The sequence below is a fragment of the Acinonyx jubatus genome, chromosome B3, assembly GCF_027475565.1.
Source record: "Acinonyx jubatus isolate Ajub_Pintada_27869175 chromosome B3, VMU_Ajub_asm_v1.0, whole genome shotgun sequence".
Lineage (NCBI taxonomy): Eukaryota > Metazoa > Chordata > Mammalia > Carnivora > Felidae > Acinonyx > Acinonyx jubatus.
The window spans coordinates 42,926,390-42,933,392 of record NC_069386.1 but is presented as its reverse complement, the minus strand read 5'-3'; the positions used below and the strand labels follow the sequence as shown (position 1 = coordinate 42,933,392).

Below are 7,003 nucleotides of genomic sequence, written 5' to 3'. Positions count from 1 at the left end.
TCAGAGTCATTAGAAACCAGTCCTGTCCCATCCCAAAAGGACATCTGGATACATAGGCACTGGGGAGACATGACTAGCAGGCTTACCTGAGGAATTTAATCCACGGTTGCTTTAAATTCACAGTACTTATGCCCTGGTCTGCGGTTTCCTTGCTGATGGAGTAGCAATTCTATAAGCACTTCACAGGAGAATTTACCTCACATGTCTTTCTCCCAAACCCTTTCCAGGAAATAAAAATTAAACCCACTAACTGTATAAACCACCCCATCTACACAGTCTTCTCCCATTCTTTCCGAATTTCTTTTCCTGATCCCTTTTTAAATGGATTTCACACTCTAAAGGTTGCCAAGCTGACATCCTTGGGGACCAATCCTATCCATTTATGTGCAGAATCCACAAAAGATGCTCGGCCCTTCTGCACGGTCTCCACACAGAGGGAGGGGAGGGCGGGAGTGGGGGAGAGAGCAAGAAAGATGTTGCCCACTGCAAGGTCACCAGGACTCAGGGGCTGTCCACTGGAAAGCACAGCTTACTGGAAGAGCAACTCTACACTCAGACTGGCTTATTAGCAAGGCTGCCGTGACAGAGCAGGGAACTCTTCTCGAAAACAGCTCATTATGCTGTGGCTTTGAATATGCAGCATGTCTTGCATATTTGCATTAAATGCAGCGGAGTGAGAAAGGGCTCAGGAAACATGCCCAACTCATTCTTACTCAGGTTTCTTTCAAGTCTCTTCACGTGGCACAAAGGCCTTTGCAGTTTGGTCCTGGCCTACAGCTGCTGCCCCATCTTTTCCTCTTTGCCCTCTCTCAACATCCTACATGCTGGCCACTCCATTCTCAGTGCTTTGCTCTGTTCCAGAAGGCCCTTCCCGACACCCTCCCCCCACCCCCCACCTTCAAGCCCAGCCCTCGTTAACAGAGCCCTTTCTGACACCCACCAGCCCACCTGATCATTGTCACTTGGTAACCACGACACCTGACGCCTCATACAGCTCTGGAGTCCAGCTTTCATTACAGTGGATTGTTAGGTAGGTAGAGCCAACTGTCCCAACCAGGCTACGAGCTCCCTGACAGCACAGGCAATACCTAATTGGTTTTTGTGTGGTCTGGCAAACTATGGAAGCCAAGTGCCCGACACACAGTAGGTAGTCAAGACGTGTTAAGAACGGGTAAGGTGCTCATACTCTGACTGAGCTGACCACACCATTTGGGTGGTATCAAGATGTGCCAAGAGTTCACTGCAAAGAGTAAGAAACTGGAAACAGTATCAACAGATCTCAAAGGAGGAACATGTCAATAACATGCCACATTAGGGAAGATTACGCAATCAGTAATAAAAAGAAACACATCTGTAGGTACTGACATGGACGAAGGGAGATGTACTATCAGGTGAGACATTCTTGGAGAATAAACAAGGAATTATGCGCAACAATTACCTCTGAGGGAGGTTAGTACGAGGGATAGGAGAGAGGTTGATTTTAATTTTCTTTTTTTTTTTTAACTTCATGTACTTTCTTAATGGTTTGAATTTTTGTAATTATGCATTACGTTTAGAATTGTAAAAATGAGTAACATGCCCTCCTTGGAACTGGAATTTAATTCTAAAGGTTTCCAGGTTCACAATCCTCTCGATCCAATCCATCTAGTAAATGAAACCATCTATCATGGACCCATTAAGTTCCTCGACAAGTCCGAACAAATACAAGAATGAAACCATTTTGTGGGTGCGTATGGTACGTTCCCCATTGTGCTCTCAGATCAGCTTCTCTCCCGTGCAGTGCTTTGGGCAACTATTCCCTGCTAGCTTCCTATCCAGATTTGAGTGGTTTCAACTCGATAAATATTTATTGGGCATCTCCCATGCAGAAGGCACCTGTGCATGGCAATGGATGCAAAAGAAAACGTGAACAACATAAGGCCCTGGCATCCCAAGGCTCCCACTTTACCAGGGGGACCAACACCAAGAATTTTAAACAAGGCAGAATGTGGGAAGTACTATAAAAAGGCCAACAGGAAGGGAAATGTTATAAACGGGAAGCCGGGAGGATCTTGTGGTGAAGGAAGGCCGGGGCAGGGTCCAGAAAGATGGGCAAGACTGATAAGTGGGGAGTCACGGGGAGCAAATGAGACAGGCATCTGCCCCCTCCTGTGTGCTGTTCGGACACACTGGAGCTGCAGCTTAATGTCTGGACTTGGAGAGACTTTCTGCATGCAAAGTAAATAAAAGGAACAGCCACAGAACAGGAATAAAATCCAAACCCTTTCCACTAAATCCTAAGGCCCACTTGTCCCACCTTTCTCGGACCTCACTGCTGACCACCAGCTCCCATGCCCTGGCGGCGGCCGCCCAGCCCAGCTCGCTCCACTGAGATATCCCACTCCCGGTCTTCCCCCTCTGCCCTGACAGTCAACTCCTTCAGCAAGGCCCGTGTCTCCTCCTTTACATTTTATCCTCAGTGCCTAGCACACAGGCAGTACATGAAGACAAGCACCATAAACATCTTTGGAATAAATACATCAAATACAGTTCTAAAGTAGAAAAGACCCAAGAGAAGTAGAAGGTCTCCTTGTGTAACTCACTTGGATTTTTTTTTTAACTCTGAATAAATCTATCTGGGCTATCCATCACTTGACTTGCCCTCAACCACAAGGACTTGAACAAGTGTCAAGGTTGGTGCCCTTGCCTGGTACCATTGTGGCTTTGGATGAAGTGATCGCCGCAGTCCACATAAAAAGCCTCAGCATTTTAATTCTTACTTCGCAGCTGAGAGGAGGATCCTCAAGGCAAACGACCCTCTAGGCAGTCACAAAGTCCGTAACTGTAGGAACTAAGACTTGAACCCAAGTCCTCTGCCTCGTCTAAACCCTATTTGCTTCCCCTAAGCCCCCGCTGAAACACTGTGGGCTTGGACGAGAAGTGTTGCCGCTATGCTTGAAAGCTGTAAAGGGTTGCCAGTCTCCACGGATCTAAAAAAGACCAGCCGTGAAATGTATCAACAAGGGATATGGTGGGATCTGAGGATCAAATCTCCCCCAAAACAGCAAATACTAAGCAAGTTTTCACAATTACTCCTCACGTGTTTGGCTTTTAAGTGAACCTAACTCCTCCTGATTACCGTTATTGGAATGTCTACGCTTTTCCAAATAATAAGTACCACTTAGGAGCAACTGTTATTTTAACTGTGAATTAAGATCATAAGTCTTTTGTTTAAAATGCAATCGTGTGTTCTACTCAACACTTCCAAAGGTGCAGGACTATAATTCCCTTGCAGGCAACGCGTGCCTCAGTGAAGTTTTTCATTTGCAAATTAGGTTAGTTGGCAGCGGAAAATGAAAAGGCCTCATCAGACAGACCAAGAAATGGAGCCCTTCTTTACCTAGAAGAACGATTAGCTGAATCCTCTGTGGGGAATATTTTATCTTCCACATATTGTCAATTTTCAAAAGGTCTGAAAATCTCAACAACACACCTAATTATGGTCTACCCCAGTGACCCTTCATATCTGCCTGTTTACTCAAATGGAAATAGGAATTGCAGACATTCCTTGGATGAGGCCACACCCCAGGACAGGAAATCCCATGATGTATTTCCAGTTCCTAACTTCCCAGGGCAGGGTTTGGGCAAATTCATTCTGTATCAATCTATCCATTCAGACCTTTCTCATCTTACTATGGGTTACATCCCAATGAACTCACCATAAGCTGAAAATAACACAAGTCAAAAATTCATTTAGTACACGTAACCTACTGAACACGATCACTTCCACTAGCCTGCCCTAAAGGTGCTCAGAATATTTACATTGGCCCACAGTTGGGTCAAGTCATCTAACTCAAAGCCTATTTTACAATCAACTGTGGAAACTAAACAGAACTCAGAGCAGAGTTTCTACTGAATGTCTATCGTGTTCGCACCATCATAGCTGAAAACGCGAAGTTGAACCATCGTGAGTGGGGGACTATCTGCACGTAGACCCCTGTCAATGTGGGCCACACTTATCTCTAAAAGGACACTCCATCATATCCTCCACTAAATCGCCAGCAGGGAGGGGATGGCTTTCTTGGAACATTACCTCGCTAGTTTAATTTTCTAGATCAATTAGAAAACATACAAGGAGAACAGGAGGGCAGGCTCATACTTAACAGGAATTCTTAATAGTTATTGGACACTGGGCTGTTAATCAGACACATGTTGCTTGTTACTTATATAATGTTACTACTTGAACACGAACACACACACACACACACACACACACACACACACACACACACAAACCATTGTCTTCAAGATTGTGTGCCATGTTCCCTCTGACCATTTTTATTTCCCCCAAGTTGGATTCATTCCATTTTGAGAGGCAACTCCTTTAGGAAACATGCTTTTAAAACCTGCGTTTTGAGAAATGAAGTTAATGGGCCAGAACTGGTTTATCATGAAATACTCATCAAGTCAGGAAATAAAGTTCAAACTCTCATAGCCTTAGGTGAAGGGAACCTATTTGGAGGACACCGTCAGGGTAACGAACTAAAGGTCATTTCTCTAGAGTTAGTGAATTTTAGAAATGGTAAACTTGGATTAGGTAGTATTACCTGTTGTCATACATAATTTAAAAAGGAACAATCATGTTTAATTTACTAAATCCAATAAAGTCTTCTATCATCTTCAATCACAGGCAGAATGAAAAAGAGCCAGAAGCCACCCTCTTTCTTCTCCCACCACACCTTAAGAGCAGTCAGTTTTCAAATGTCTGCTAATTTGTAGCAGTACTTTGAAAGGCTACATACAAGGACTAGCCTCTTCTGAAAGAGGCAGAATGGTCTGCCCTCCTCCACTTCAGGGCTACCAGCATCTGGAGAGTGCAGCCATTCATCTGAGGGGAGAGTCTCCATTCTCCCAAAGGGTGAGGGGTCGATGACACATTCCGTCTCTCCCAGGCTCTGGTTTTCAATATTCCTTATCAGCCACCGTATGATCTGCCACCAGCACGTGCCCCCATGTTGCAGTTAACTAGACCACAGCTTATCTCACACCCCTTACAGTTTAAGCTAATATCTTTCTAATGAGATTTGGGAATGGTTGATCACTTCCCGATCCAGTGACGCTGAACAGCTTTCATTTCAGAACATTATCCTCGATAACCCACCCGCAATGCCAGGACAAAGACTGTGTGCACACAGGCCTTCTCTAGGAGCCTATCGGCATTCCACCCAGCCCTCTCCGGTGCACAACGCCAGCTTATGAGACCACTGTTTCCACTGTTCCCCTTGCACAGGAACTGTGCCTTTTTCTCGGCTTGCACATACTCACCACTCATTAAATGTTGGTAGAATGAACAAATTAGGTAGATAGCGAATAAACGCTTAAAGTCGTCTACATGAAGCACAAACAGGAACACAGAAACTTGCTGTAATATATTCCCTCAATCATTCTTTTATTCAATCAACACTTGAAAGTGCAGTAGATACATCTAGATGACGAACACAGCTACACTCCTGCTCTTAGGACGTTTATGGTTAACGGACAAGACAGACACTGAATAATCACACGAAGGAACAGCCAATTGCAAATTGCCACAAAGGGAATCAAAGGGTAATAAGTAAGGGTAATGAGAGACCATGAGACACTGAGGAAAGGATTGTATTTACCCTGCGACTGGAGGAATGAGTAGAAATAAGCCAGACGGGGAGAAGAGGGGGAAAGGAGAGGGAATGCGATGACAGTTTTCCAGGCAGTGGGAAGAGCATGTGCAAAGGCCCTGAGGTGGGATAGAGCTTGATGCATTCAAGAAATGGATAGATGGGCGTGGCTAAAATTTAGCAATAGAAAGGTGAAGCGGGAACGACTGTGGAAATCTCATCTCTGCTTTCTCATGAGTGTCCAGCATATAGTCTTCCTTTAAAACAACCAAATGAAGCCCTGCAAGGCTCTGGTAGACCCGTGGAGTGGTTTTTAATTTTAACTCCAAAAGAAAGCATTTCAAAGAGGAGAGTGACAGAACCAGATCTGCATTTCAGAAAGAACATTCTCGCTGCAACAGCGGGAGGCTGGCCACAGGGCCACTCAAGTTCCTGGGGCCTGGGCCAGACAGGGGATGGCGGACAGGTTTGCTATGAATGTTGGAGCTAACACCTTCAAGATCTTAGGTAACGGATTCGAAACGGCAGCGAGACATAAAGACCATGTGTGCCTGTGGCTTTATGCATTCCCAAAGCTAACCCGGCCCACTGGGCAAAGTGGTAGCAGGCCAACTCCCACACCATCTCCCAGGCAGGTGTCTGGGTAGAAGCTTGGGCTGAGAATGCTCCCTGACAAGCCCCGGGTTGTCCCCCTGGACCGTGGTTCGGGCACAAGCTGCACATACACTCCTCCCAGGCCACATCACAAGGTCCTATCCCCTGGTCCAGGTCCTGACCTCACTGAAGAAAGTGGTTGCTTGAGAGAAGCCATGCACTTGACCTTGTCAACAGTTGTCAAGCAGGGTGCAGAACTCCACGCCTGGGGCTTCCATAGGAGGAGCCCCGTCTTCACCCCCACCAACTTGACATGCTCCAGGGCTGCCAGTGACAGACTTCATTCAACATGTCACACAGACGGTGAAATCTAATCTCTCCTCTTCCTTCAGCGCCCTGTAAACATCCTTCCTCTAAAATAACAAAATAAAAGCTCTGCTTCCCACTGTGAGTTCTGGCCTTGGCTGCCCTAACTGTCAGGGCCACAGCTGAGGACCTCTGGCCTCCCAAGCTTTCAGTTTCTGCTCAGTATTCCCTCTACTCCATTCCCCTGACATCCAAAGCTCTTCTGAAAACATCCTTTGATATCCAATTTCCCTTTTATATGGCCCCTACTGTCAAAAGCACAGTTTTGTTTTCTTGCTGGCAGACCGCTCCGCATTCACCAGCTATGCACCCACCCCTTCCTGGTTCCCCTCCCACATCTCCACACCCAAGTGTTCTGACCATCACAGTCCCCTCACCTGTTCTTCTCCAGTGCCACCTTCTACTCGGAA

At 46.1% G+C, this 7,003-nt stretch overlaps 1 protein-coding gene and 1 long non-coding RNA gene across 2 annotated transcripts in view; both read right to left on the bottom strand.

The window, feature by feature from the left end:
- Positions 1-6,023, bottom strand: part of LOC128315930 (uncharacterized) — a 32,305-nt gene extending 26,282 nt beyond the window's left edge. Inside the window, exon 1 of the long non-coding RNA XR_008299141.1 lies at positions 87-6,023. This is a non-coding gene — a long non-coding RNA (uncharacterized LOC128315930). The remainder of the gene's footprint in view (positions 1-86) is intronic.
- Positions 1-7,003, bottom strand: part of RORA (RAR related orphan receptor A) — a 714,362-nt gene that overhangs the window by 583,392 nt on the left and 123,967 nt on the right. The gene's annotated exons all lie outside the window — the stretch shown is intronic.